Here is a 14,434-nt window from a genome sequence, read left to right as displayed (position 1 = left end):
GCAAGACGAAATGAGCACATAAGCCAATAAGCTAAGAAAGATTACATAGCATATCTGCCCATCATCAATTAAACATCTTATCTCTAATACAGGTAGTTATTTCTAACAAGCTAAGTAGCCAACATAAACAAAACAGACAATTTAATGACAACTTTTGACTATTTAAATTATGATTCATCTACAAAAGGATGGTGTCACCTCGCACTGGCATGATCCTTGGGTTGTGGTCCCATTATCTAGGATTAAAGGAAAACAGTAAGAACAGATCACACTCACTAACATTAACATTGGTTGTTTTGGAACCAGACAGTGTCTGTTAAGTTTACAGGCTGTCCCTGTTTCAGATTTTAGGGTTGAATAGGGGTTCTTTGCAAAATACCATGGACTGCCTCAGTTTACCCTATATTGGGTTGTTTAGTCTGCAGAAGAGAAGAGTGATGGGGGATTTGATAGCAGCTTTCAACTTCCTGAAGGGAGGTTCTGAAGAGGATGGAGACAGGCTGTTCACAATAGTGACAGACGGCAGAACAAGGAGCAATGGTCTCAAGTTATAGTGGGAGAGGTCTAGGTTGGATATTAGGAAAAACTATTTCACTAGGAGGGTGGTGAAGCACTGGAATGGGTTACCTAGGCAGGTGATAGAATCTCCATCGCTAGAGGCTTTAAGTCTCGGCTTGACAAAGCCCTGGCTGGGTTGATTTAGTTGGGATTGGTCCTGCCTTGGTCAGGGAATGGACTTGATGACCTCCTGAGATCTCTTCCAGCTCTATGATTCTATGATTTCTATTTCCACAGGAACCCTTTGGCAGAGGGAGTGAATGCAAAGGCATTGGGTGGATGAAGAGGGGAGAGCTCCCTTTACTCACATCGGCTGTGTCTAGACTGGCAAGTTTTTCCGGAAAATCAGCAGCTTTTCCGGAAAAACTTGCCAGCTGTCTACACTGGCCGCTTGAATTTCCGGAAAAGCACTGACGATCTCATGTAAGATTGTCAGTGCTTTTCTAGAAATGCTATGCTGCTCCCGTTCGGGCAAAAGTCTTTTTCCAAAAGACTTTGCCGCAAAAGGGCCAGTGTAAACAGCACAGTAGTGTTTTCCGCAAAAAAGCCCCGATTGCGAAAATGGCGATCAGGGCTCTTTTGCGGAAAACCACGTCTAGATTGGCCACGCATGCTTTACTGCAAAAAGTGCTTTTGCGGAAAAGCATCCTGCCAATCTAGATGCGCTTTTCCGAAAATGCTTTTAACGGAAAACTTTTCCATTAAAAGCATTTTCGGAAAATCATGCCAGTGTAAACGTAGCCTTCAAGCAACCCAGCACCACCTGCACTCTCTTCCACACCACGCTAACATGGAGCCTCTAACAGGGAACCTTTCTGGAGTCGGGGGCTGCTGACCCACAGAAAAATCAGTCAAGAAAGGAGGGGGAGCTGCACACAATTGTGAAGCACTAAAGAACCCCAAAGCCTGACCCCCAAAACAACAAAGTGGCCCCCAACTGAGGAGAGACACTCCCCACATTCCCCTTGCACACTACAGCCTAGGGGGACCCAGCCTAGTAGATTTTGTGTGCTCCAGCCCCACAGGAGGGTCTGTGGGGGGGAGGCTGGTGTGCCAGTGGGGGCTCCCCAATGCTGGGGGGACCTGGATCCAGGCAAGCTGGGGGCCACATAAGGCAACTAGGCCTCTGCAACCGCTGCCACCCCAGACAGTAGCTTAGAGATGTGGGCTCCTGTCTGCTAGAAATAAGACAGAGGCCTGCCCGTGGCAACTATATGGGCCACGAACATGGAAGATTTTCAGTCCCTACCAAACCGGGAAATGAAGGGCTCGCTTGTTCTCTATCCACCTCCGGAGCCTCCTGCCTGGAGGGGGCAGCCCTTGGCTACTAAATCCATTAAGCTGGCCACAGCGGAGACATCTACAGGGCAATGGGACCTGCTTCCCGGCCACGCCTGGACTGGGTTACCTGTTACATGCTCATGAGGCTCAGACCGCAGGGGCGGGTCCCAGAGCCTGTGCTCCAGCCCCAGCCCAACCAGCCGGAGCCGATAGAGCTGGCTTCTCAGCTTTTGATTGCACTGTTCTGTGTGGACACCTCAGTGTGGCTCAGGGCTTTTCCCTCTAAGGCAGAAGCCTCTGGTCTCCATGTCTGAGGGGAGCACGGGAGCGCAATTTTTCCAGCCCCCACCACAGAAGGCCTGTGTGTGAGATGCCCGCTCTGCAGAAGAGAATAGTGAGGGAGGGATTTGGTAGCAGCCTTCAATTACCTGAAGATAGGTTCCAGAGAAGATGGAGTGAGGCTTTTTCTCAGCAGTGACGGATGGCAAAAGAGGCACAATGGTCTCAAGTTGCAGTGGGGAAGGTCTAGGTTGGATGTTAGGAAAAACTATTTCTGTAGGAGGGTGGTAAAGCACTGGAATGGGTTCCCTAGGAAAGGGGTGGAATCTCCATCCCTAGAGGTTTTTAAAACCTGACTTGAGAAAGTCCTGGCTGGGATGATTTCGTTGGGGTTGCTCCTGCTTTGGGCAGGGGCTGGACTTGATGATCTCCTGAGGTCTCTTCCAGCCCTATGATTCTGATTCATGCTGCCATGTTCTAAGGTGCAATCCAGACTCATAAGGGACTGTGTCCCCACCTGTCCTATAAACCTGGGCACCGGACCTGCCCTGAGACTGTGGCTGAAGGCCCAAACACTAATAGCCTGCAGATAAACCAGCAGCGTCCCGAGTGTCTGTGTGCTATGCTGCCCTAGGTCAGCGCTCTGACTCCAGCTAATACAAGAGCCTCACTCTAGTGTCAGTCACCCACTTACCTCATGCAGCACTGACTAAAAACACACTCCCAGTCCTCGTGTTTGCCAACACTGCTTATTTTCCAGTGTCTCACCCTCCAGGTCAGGACCTTCCACAAAGTTCAAGTGGTTCCCAGATTTCTTTGTTTTCTTACATTAAATATAAGCTTTGGGGTGAGGTATCTTGCACCTTTCTTTTATAGCCTTGTGTGCCTTTAACATGGACTTTTTGGAAGGTTTCCTTTATGTAAATCTTTTCTAAGCTGCAAGGAAGGTAACATGGATCCTTAAAAAAAATCTTAAAAAACAGCAAATAGTCTAGCAGCACCTTAAAGACTAGCAAAACATGCAGATGATATCATAACCTTTCATGGGTACAGCTCATGTCTTTAGATGACCCTAGTGAAGGATGTCCCCTGCTGGTGTTTGCAGACATGGAAATTGATTTATTTCCTGCAATTTCCCCCTGCTGTAGTTACCTTCTTCTCTTGTGGGTTTCATTGTGTTATTTCACTTCTATGTAAGTTGCATTCCAGTTCTCTCTTAATGGACCTTGTAAAAATCTGCAGGGTGGCAGAAACACATTCCTTTTTCTAAAGGTCGGGTAACTTCTGCCATGCCTGGCTGAAAGATTTTAAGAATATTATTTCCAATTTTTAATTATTCCTCCATACCTGCCCCTCCCGCAATAAATGATATCCTCCAGACTAATCTTATTAATGATCAGTCTGAGCAATGGGGCGTGATGATGCCACAATGGCCCAGCCAAGCCTAACCACTCACTTTGGGCCCAGAAGGCCAAGCTCCTTCACCCCCACTGGATGGGCTCCAGGCTGAAGCATTATGCCCTGCTGCTCCAAAGATAAGGAGCCACACTGACAGAAAGGGGCATTTTCCTGCTTTTCTCTCCCCTGGCGGCCTGATACTATCTGGCAGGATGTGCTTAACTTTTCACTGATATCTTACAAAACATCTGTAATATACCAGGTTGGTCTGGGCACCACTGAGAGGGTCATATCAGGGTGAATATGTCAAAACCAGGGCTACTTATTGCCCAAGCCTGGAGTTCTTCCGTATAAGGCACCAATCCAGTCACACAGAGCACTTCAGCTGCCGCGCTATCAGCAAGAAGTCTCGCAAGCAAAACCCCTTAAACACGCAAGCGTTTCCTGTGCCACAGCCAGACCCACACCTGACACAGGTGAGAGACTATAAAAGCAATCTCACCAACTCTGAACAGAGTCTCCCCGTCCGAAAGGACCAGCCACAGTCCCAGATCAATTTATACCTCAGATCTTACCCAAAAGAGCGTGCTGGGCCAATCCTTTAGAAACTAAAATCTAAAGGTTTATTAATAGAAAGAAAAGTTTGAGAGTGAGATTGCAGGAGGAGTAACGGTAGTTCGAATTAGGAGCTTTAATTCGAACTACTTAGCCTGTGCCGTGTGTAGCCGCAGGCAGGAAGTTCGAACTACCAGGCATTTAAAAATGGCGGCACCCAGGAACATGCAAATAAAGCCCGGGATATTTTAATCCCGGGTTTCATTTGCAAATTCGAATGCCTACGTTAGCCTCTCTAGTTCGAACTACGGTGACAGTCTAGACATACCCTAATAGATTTATTTTAGAGTTCCTTTCTCTTCTAAAGCTTTTTATGAAAGGAATACACATATTTTGTGTCTTTAATTGTTTGTGCACAAGGCAGCAAAAGGAATAAAAGTGAAAGAGTCAAGGCTGCAAATTTTATTCATACAGATACACACACATGCAGCAATTCACCCACCTCCCTACACAAAGGCACATAGACAATTACACACATACAATGCGTGCACATACTTGCCTATACAGAGACACTGTTTCATACATTTTAGGAGGAGTTACCAAAACCAGGTGAGAGGAGGGTGTGCTTCGGGGGAAAAGATCGGGAGGAGGAAGATGATGGGAAGTAAAAGAGGCGAAGGACACCAGGATAGGGTGGAGAGATGACAGTGAAGAAGAAAAGAAGGAGTGTGGGCTGAGCAGGGCTGCAATGGGAAGCTGAAGACCACAGATGCATGAGGATGTGGGGGAGGACACAGGTGTATGGAGATATAATATGAGCAGAGCTAATAGGGGTCCATGGAAATGAATGAGGTGCAGGGCTGTTGAGGGTGATGGATGTGGGGACATAGGGATCGTGACTCTGGAAGGTGGAAAAGATGGGTGGGAGAGAGCTCTAAGGGGAACAAGATTGGAACAGGTAGGAGTGGAGGCAGGAGAGGATGGGGGAGGGAGGCAGTGAAGGGTAGAGGTGGGATAGGGAGGGATGCCATGATGGGGGAATGAGGGTTGGAATATGGCGGGAGGCACTGTGGGACTTGGAGGGCAGGAGGTGGGATGGGGAGAAATGCAATGACAGCGCGTGGGGTTAAAGGGAGTTGGGATGGGGACGGTGCAGTGAGGGGGGAGGAAGTACAGCCCCATTCCCAGCACTCAGACGGGGATACACATACCTTGAAGTTCTGAGTGAAGGCAATGGGGTGACAGAACACCTGTGCCACAGCTTGAGCCCGCCAGACGAGGAGCGTGAGAAGAGGGTCGCCGCCGGGCAGCAGCAGGAGAGGAGTGCGCCACAGCTGCCACGGGACTCCTCTACAGACGCCTGCTGCACGCTGGAGTGGTGCTGCCCCCCTGTCGGCAGCCAGCCAATGGAGCTGCGCCTATTGGCAGGCGGTAGGACAGCACATTCCCATCCAGCAGGCCCTCCGGCTAGGAGCCAGACATGCCAGGGCTGCTGCTTCCCCACAGGCCGTGCAGCAGCTAGTAGGCCAGGTTGGCATTGCTGGCAGGAGCAGCCGGGATTCCTTTCTGACTGGATGTTCCTGTCCAAAACTCCAACCTCTTCCATGGCACATTTGGCTGCCCTCCCTGCAGTCAGGCCTGGATGAAGAGCAGAAGAGAGCCACTTCCAGTCACTGCCTGTGAGAGAGCCTGGCTGGGTGTGTGTGTGTTCCCTGCAGGGCTCAGCTTTTGGGAACAGGGTCAGTCTCTCACCATGCTAGAGGGTGGGATCGTACAGCTCATTTGGCTGCTGCCCTTGAAGCTGAGCCGTGGTGTTAGGCAGCCTGATGCTACAGACAGATGTTCTCCCCAGCGGTAGCTGCTTGTGGGCCCGTAGCTGGCAGGAGGCCTGCCCAAGAGTCTCACTGCATTGCAGATTAGTGTCCCAGAGGTGGGTGGCAAAATGGATCCAAATGTTTTGTGAGCTGGATCCTTCCTGTGGGGCTTATTTGGTCCGCCATGAGTCTAAAGGTCTGTGTGCTCTGTACCAAATATTCTTGGTTTAATGCATGTAAATGCTAATTACTCGTGTTTGCTTGGTAACATTTAAACTGTTTAATTATGATCTCAATTTCATAATTACCTTTTTACAAAAGGGACTGTGTTTTGTCAATACGGTATACCAAAGGATTTTTTCTTTTGTCAAAGAACATACTTGAAAGAAAGTGGATGTTGTTGTATTATTTTAATAGTTTTCTTGCTGAGTTATTTCATTCAGATGTATCCAGGGAAATTCTCATATTGCCATGTTTAGATTCATATATTTTGAACTATTCTCACATTTCTAAGAACCACTTATTTTGTAATCCTCCCCAAAGATTAAAGTTCAGTTCAAAGTTTGGAAGAGATAAAAGGAAAAAGTAAATAGAGCCATAAAACCTCAACCAGATTGCACACCAGCTATAAATATTTGCCTCTTATAGGAGTGATTTACCATTTTCTTTATCCAAGTGGAAGGTAGGAGCCTGAACGTGTGTATTGGAGCAGCAGAAACTGAACATAGAAGGTAAATATTATTTTGTTGTATAATATAAAATTAAAACATCTTCATGAGTACGTCTGCGAGTAAATTAAATACCCGGGGCAGTGTTAGAGGACAATTTTCCCTCTAATATTTTTCATGCTTGGGTGGGTTCAGTTTTCTTTTGGGTGGATTAAAATGTCTTATCTGCAACACAAATATTGACGTAGTATATGAATGTGCACAACTTGCACAAACAAGGATTCCATATATAAATATATATTGTAAATAATATATGTGTGGAAGGAAATATATTAAAAGAAGGGATAGTTAATATGAAGCAGTATGTATATTTATTTATTTAATATGAAATCAAATAAAAAGAAAATTAACACTACCCTTGGTGTACATGTATTATCATCCTTTCTAGCAACTCAAGCTAGTAAACACACCAAAATGCCTATTATCCACACATAGCTCAGCTTTAAGATGCTAAACAAATCTGAGTCAACTAGAAATAGTCAAAACAATGAGAAGTCCTGTGGCACCTTATAGACTAACAGATTTATTGGAGCATAAGATTTCAAGGGCAAAGACCCACTTCGTCAGATTCAGACTAACACGGCTACCCCTCTGATACTAGAAATAGTCATGCTCTCCTCGCAAATATTAGTACAATATTTACTGACACTGTGAAGGAGAGTAAAATGCAGTCACTCAGTTTTATAGGGTATGTTTACACAGCAAAGTTATTTCAAAATAACAGCCATTATTTCAAAATAACTTTAGCAGTGTCTACACAGCCAAACTGCTATTTCAAAATTAAATCGAAATAGTGGAGCACTTATTTCGAATTTGGTAAACCTCATTCCATGAGGAATAAGCTGTGTAGATGCTTATTTCGAAATAGGAGGCCTCCAGCCCTTCCCAGGTTACCCTGTTGGCTACTCTGAGCCAAACCAGGAAAACTCTTCTGCTCCTCCCCAGCCCCGGAGCCCTTAAAGGGGTAGACTCTGGCCACAGTGCCTTTACCAGCTGCAAGCCTGCCAGCACAGAGCCAGCAGTCACTGCCCCTGGCCCAGCATGATCCAGCAACCCACTGGCACCGAGACCCCACCCACCCACCCCAGGAGCAGGCTGGTAACTCCCAGGAGCCAGCCAGGGGCTGCAAAAGACAGGCGCCTTCCTGGTTCAGTGTGGAGATCATGGACCTGAATGAGGTTTGGGGGGAGACCTCCAATGTCCATGATCTCTGCACTGGACACAGGAACCTAGCCGTCTCCAGGCAGATGGCTGCCAGCCTGCTCACCAAAGTCCACATGCGCACCCAGGACCAGGTGCACATGAAGATAAAGGAGCTGAGGCAGGCCTATGCCAGGGCCACAGGGGGCAGCTCCCAAACAGGGGCTGACCCAGACCCCTGCCCCTATTATGATGCCCTGGACCACATCCTGGGGGGGGGGGGTCAAACGGTCCGTGCCCCCCAGGTGGTCATCAACCCCGGGGGCAGAGGGTCTTGACCAGGGCATGGAGGAGGAAGTGGAGGAGGAGGAGGACAATGGCCAGGAGTCGCAGGAGCCTGGAGGAAGCGTAGCACTCACCCAGGATCCCCAAGGCGTCACAGCAGCCATGTCACCGGTGTCGTCCGAGGCCAGGGAGGTCTCAACATGTGAGTGCCATCACTATACCCTTATGCAGGGCGAGGAGGGGGGGAGAGGAAGACCAAGGAATGCGCCTGTGGGCCTTGCTGACCATGAAGCACGCAGTAACCTGTGCATGTGCCTTGCCACCCTGGGCACGTGGCCCCAGCTTGCTACCACACAGGGGCCCTGGCCTGTTACCCACACATGTGTATGTATGAAGGCACATGACATGCTCCTGACCCCGGAGAGGGACCCTGCACGATGCCCTCCCTCCACAAGCCCCCTCTACGCAGAGGCAGGGCACATCTCCCCTCCCCCTCCACCCTCACACTATATATACAGGCAGTCCCCGGGTTACATGGATCCGACTTACATCGGATCCCTACTTACAAACGGGGTGAGGCAACCCCGCACTAGCTGCTTCCCCCCAGCAGACCAGGGAGACGCGAAGCTAGCGCCCTCCCCCCCCAGCGGACCAGAGAGACGCGGAGCGCCTTTTCTCAGCAGACTCCTCAGCTTGAGAATAAAGAACTGAGGGAAGTGAGGTGTGGGAGAATAAAACTGAGCTCTGGAGAAATGTTTGCCTAGAGTTTCCCCTACAATATGTACCAGTTCCGACTTACATACAAAATCAACTTAAGAACAAACCTACAGTCCCTATCTTGTACGTAACCCGGGGACTGCCTGTACTGCACAGGGGCATGGGAGCAGTCCCGTGCTAGCTCACACTCCCGGGGATAGCAGGGCATGTCAAACATGGCCTGTGTGCAAGCACATTGGCTCTGATGGTGTGGAGACCTGCCGTCCTCACCTTGCAGCGAGGAGCTTGGCTTCACCCACTGTGTCCCCAGGGATAACTGACCACTTATCTTTGTTTCTGCACAGCCACAGCAGCTGCGTGTGCAGGGCGCACTACCCCACCACTGCCCCCAGGCACTCAGCAGGCTCACCCAGAACCAGGAGGAGTATCAGCAGCAGCACCTGGGGCTCCTGTGAAGGCTGGTCTGCATCCTGGAGCACTGGGTGCATGAAGACCTACAGTTGTGGCAGGGGAGCTGCTTGCTCAGGGCCATGCCATCTGCTACCACCTGCAGACCCTGGTGCAGAGATTGGTGCTTCCTGCTGCTCCAGCTCCTGCTGCCGCCCCATCTATTGCTCCTCCTCCCACTCCTGCTCCCCCTTCCACCTCTTCCTCCCCCCCCTCTCCACCCGCTCTACCCTCCATACCCACTCCCCCCCGGGACGCTGAGGCCCTCGCACCCACAGTGCTAGGAGACAGGTGGACCAGCAAGACCCCCAACCCTGAGCTTCTCCTTCCCCTTCCAGCTCCCTCCTCCTAGGTTTCCCCCTCCCTTCTCCCACCCTCTCGCCTCCCCTGTCCCTCCCTCATTCCTCTCTCCCCCCAGTTATGATCAATAAACAGAATTTGTTTTTGGCAACACATGTGTGTTTATTTTACATCTGGAAGGGGGATTAGGGAGGGGAAAGTGGAAGGACGTGAGGGTGGAATAAGGCACAAGGTCCCAGTGGGCACTCCAGAGAGACTTCACTCCTTCTCCATCTAGAAGCTCTCCCACAGGGCCTCCCAGATACCGACAGCCCCTGCTGGGCCTTCTGGCTGGAAGCCATGCGGGGCTGCATGTACAGGCCAGCCATGTGGTCAGCCTTTGCCATCTAGGCTGGCAGGAAAGACATCCCCCCCCTTTCTTTTGCACAAGATATGCAGCACACAGCAAGCTGCCACCCCGTGCGGAATATTCCTCTCAGAGCGGTCCAGGCGGGTGAGGAGGCATCTAATTCGGCCAGCTGAAGGCCCCCTCGACCACGATGCGGGCCCTGCTGAGCCTGGCATTAAAGGCCTGCCAGGAGGGGTTGAAGTGTCCGGTGCAGGGCTTCATGAGCCAGGCCTGTAGTGGGTAGGCCACATCCCCCACCAGGCACACAGGCATGTCCACGTCCCCAACCCTGATGTGGTGGTCAAGGAAGAAAGTCCCAGCATGCAGCCTCTGGCACATGGAGGAGTTGCAGTAACCTTGCGTGTCGTGTGCTTTGTCAGACCAGCCCACGTTAATGTCCAGGAAGTGGCCCTGGTGGTCAGACACCGTCTGCTGGATGACCAAGAAGTATCCCTTCTGGTTGATGTAGAGAGAGGCCTGGTGGTCCGGGGCACGGATGGGGATGTGCGTCCCGAAAATTGTCCCCTTCCCCCCAGAGTTGGGGAAGCCCAGGGTGCCAAACCCCTCGATGACCGCATCCACATCAGGGAGGTGGATGACTCTGTGGATCAGCACTCTATTGATGGCCTTGACCACCTGCAGAGGGACACACAAAACCAAGAGTCACTGGGGTGCCAGGGTGGCTGACAGTGCTCCTTCCCCACCACTGCCCCACACCCCCTCCCCAGGAGCAACCCCCCTGCAATCCTGGCCACCACGGGCAGTCTGTAGTGCAACTGGAACAGAACAAACCCTCCTGGGGAGGGGACTTGCACCACCTCCCCTGCTTTTCCCTGGGGCAGCCCATCCCCTCCTTGCCCCCCCCCCCAAACAGGCACAGTGTCTGGAGACTGCCATACCTCCATGAGCACTGTTCCAATGGTGGATCTCTCCACGCCGAACTGGTTCCCCACGGATCGGTAGCTATCCGGTGTGGAGAGCTTCCAGAGAGCAATGGCCACACGTTCTGGAGGGGGATGATGGGCCTCATGTGCGTGTCCTATCACTGCAGAGCAGGGATGAGCCACTCACAGAGCTCAAGGAAGGTGTCCGTCTTCATCCTGAAGTTCCGGGTCCACTATTGGTCTCCCCAGTGCTCCAGGATGATGTGGTCCTACCAGTCACTGCTGGTGTCCAGATGCCAGATGCAGCGGGGTGTGCCGGCATCCAGGCGCCGCTGCTGTTCCTTCTCATCCCCCAGGAGGGTCCATAAAAGGGTCTGGGGGTCGGGCTGCAGCAGATGCTGGGAGGCAGCCTCCAGCAATTGCTGCCAGGCTTGCAGCAAGACATCCAAAATGAGCACCAGAGTGCCCAGTGGCAGCTCTGGCTCCATGGTGCCGAGTGCTGTGGTGTCCCAAGTAATGGCAACCAAAACAGAGAGAGACAAAAATGCTTTGCTGTCCTTCAGTGAGGTAGGCAAGCAAGCAGGGAAAGCTGAGAACCGGCTGTCCAGGGGGGTCCCTTTAAGCACAAGCCTCAGATAGCCTCAGGCAGCAGCCATACAAAGTACCTACTGACCTGATGCCCTGCTGGAACCAGTTTCAGCTGCCCTTAAATGTTATGCCATTTTGAAATTTCACTAACCCGAACTCACTGCCATGCAGCTACATTTGCAATTCCGGTCACCTCATTTGCCTACCTTGCTCGAATTAATGAGCTAGTGTAAACATACCCTAAGATTTTCCATTTGTGAGTGGAACAAGTTTTGTCTTGTTCACCTTGTTTCATTAGCATAAGGAAGCAGTCGACAAAGGCTCCCTTGTTGACCAATCCACGTCTCGACTGATGCACTGCGCCGATGATCAGCTGAGCTGGCACAACGCGGTGGCCATTTTTATTTTAATGACGCCGTGGATATTTAAATCCCCACTTCATTGACTATTTCCGGTAGCCTATTTTACATGCTTCTGTCGGCAGAGGCATGTAGGCTAGACATACCCATAGACACTAGTTGACCCTGCCAGACTAGACGATGGGGCAGTTACTTGCTGCTGGTCAACATGATGAACCCTTTCTCATCTGCCTTTACAATTCTTCCAGTATTCATATACAGTGTCAATTGAGAGATATAGTGTTGCTGAAGCCACACCATGTCCTGTGTACTCATCTGTAATTGACTTCAAAACTACATGTTTCCATAACAATGATACCTGTCCACATGCTCCTCCAGAATTTGTATGTCTGTTTTTCAGTCTGTGATTAACTCTTATTCCACAAGATAAATATGAAGTATGTGCCAATCAAGGAATTATTTGGCCTAACAAAAATTTGAGTTTAACTTTGACTAATTTACACTCTTGAAAAACCAAATTACTACAGTATAATGGAGTCAATTTGGCCCATTGATTTAAAATTAATTCATGTTTCCCTATACATAGGGGATTAAAAATGCAGCTAAACATACCGAAAAAATATGGTTATGTTTTTTGTAGTGCTCTACTCCTCTAGTTCCTTATGCACACACATGCAACTGGAAGAAAACACCTGACTAGGGTCAAATTCTCAGTTACATCTGTAGGCTCCTGTTTTATAAAGGTATAAATGAGAGTAGAATCTGACTCTTAATATCAAATACCATGCTACCAATGTGCAGTGTGAGAATTTTGAAATACTTTTCCTTTTGTTGTTTCCAAATCAGTTCCCTCTGGTCAATTACTTCCTCATTCACCCTCCTTATCTCCCCTCTCTACCTGCGCTCTGAGCTCCTCCATTTGTAGTAGGTAGCTGCTGCTCCTGCTGCTCAACAAGAGGGTCCCTCCCTGATTCCGATCAGCTGACCCCCCCTTCCACAGGAGCTCTGAGCCTCTGGGTGGGGCTCATTAAAGAGCTGTGCTCCCTCAATTCCTTCTTGCCAGCTACTCCATCAGAGGGGAAGGAGGGTGGGTATTGGAATGGATGTGAACGATACATCTCAAAGAATACTAGTTACCAGAACAGGTAACTGTCTTTTCTTCTTTGAGTGCTTCTTCACGTTGATTCCAGTTCAGATGACTTCCAAGCTGTTACCCCCCTGGTGGTGGAATCACAGACAGCTGGACCACTCTGACAACTACTGCATCCTCTCTGGAGGACTTAGTGATTGCGTAATGGGCCATGAATGTGTGAATGGAAGACCATGTAGCTGCCCTACATATTTCCTGCAAGGGGACCTGCGCTAGAAAAGCCACAGACGAAACTTGGGGCCTGGTTGAGTAGCCTGTGACTGGAGAGGGTGGGACCCCAGCTAGGTCATAGCAGATGCTTATGCAACGCACTATCCATGATGAGATGCACTAAGCAGAAACCAGATCACCCCTCATCAGTTCTGTTATAACCATGGACAGCTGTGTGGATTTCCTACAGGGCCTATGTAGAAGGCTAAAGCCCTCCTTGCATCCAGTGTATGCAAAACCCTCTGCCTATCACTAATGTGAGGCTTAGGGTGGAAGACTGGGAGGAAGACCTCTTGCGACAGATGGAAGTGAGAGCCTACTTTTGGCAGAAAAGCTGGGTGCAGCTTAAGCTGCACTTTGTCTTTGTGGAAGACTGTGTATGGTGGGTCTGAGGAAAGGGCCCTTAGCTCAGACACCCATCTTGCTGACATGACCACCACCAGGAGAGCTACCTTCATAGACAGATGTAGCAAAGAACACTGAGCCATTGGTTCAAAAGACAGACCCAAATGTTTATTGAGAACCAGATTCAAGTCCCAAGCAGGTACAGGTGGACAACAGTATGGATACAACCTGTCCAACCCTTTCCTGATTTGGGTCACCATGAGGTCGCTAAATAGGGAGTGCTGGGAGCAACCTGGGTAGAAAGTGGATAGTGCTGCCAAGTGTACCTTGACTGAGGAGGTTGCCAGCCCCTGAGATTGTAGGGCCACTTATTCCAGAAAATCAGCCAATTTTCTGGAATAAGCTGCAAGCTGTCTACACTGGCCCTTGAATTTCCGGAAATCAACGATGCTCTACTGTACAAAATCAGCCGCTATTTCGGAAAAACTATTCTGCTCCCGCTCGGGCATAAGTCCTTATTCCGGAACACTGTTCCGGAAAAGGGCCAGTGTAGACAGTGTAAAAGAGTGTCTACATTGGCCAAAGACGCTTTTCCGGAAAAAGAGCTTTTCCGGAATAGCAGCCTGCCAATGTAGATGCTCCTTTTCCGGAAAAACTGAAAACGGAATAGTATTCCATTTTAAGCATTTCCAGAAATTCATGCCAGTGTAGACACAGCCTAGGTGTATTCCAACAAGTATTCCAACACTGGGATGGGTGCCTGTCTTGGGGTATGTCTACACTACCACCCTAGTTCGAACTAGGGTGGTTAATGTAGTCAATTGAAGTTGCAAATGAAGCCCGGGATTTAAATATCCAGGGCTTCATTTGCATCTTGCCGGGTGCCGCCATTTTTAAATCCCCGGTAGTTCGGACTCCGTGCCCAGGACTACACACGGCACGGAGTAGGTAGTTCGAATTAGGTTTGAGAAAGGTTCGAGAAATATTTAAATCCCGGGCTTCATTTGC

General features: G+C 49.8%; 1 long non-coding RNA gene across 1 annotated transcript; it reads left to right on the top strand.

Moving 5' to 3' along the window:
* The first annotated feature begins 6,322 nt into the window (after positions 1-6,322).
* LOC149524670 (uncharacterized) lies at positions 6,323-9,665 on the top strand. The gene is made up of 3 exons (XR_016349159.1): positions 6,323-6,616; positions 8,059-8,240; positions 9,100-9,665. It is a non-coding gene; the product is annotated as an uncharacterized LOC149524670 (long non-coding RNA).
* Positions 9,666-14,434: the final 4,769 nt, after the last annotated feature.

The sequence above is a fragment of the Pelodiscus sinensis genome, chromosome 3 (genome assembly GCF_052426305.1).
Source record: "Pelodiscus sinensis isolate ZL-2025 chromosome 3, ASM5242630v1, whole genome shotgun sequence".
Classification (NCBI taxonomy): Eukaryota; Metazoa; Chordata; order Testudines; family Trionychidae; genus Pelodiscus; species Pelodiscus sinensis.
The sequence above is the reverse complement of the archived record's forward strand: the minus strand, read 5'-3'. Positions and strand labels throughout refer to the sequence as shown.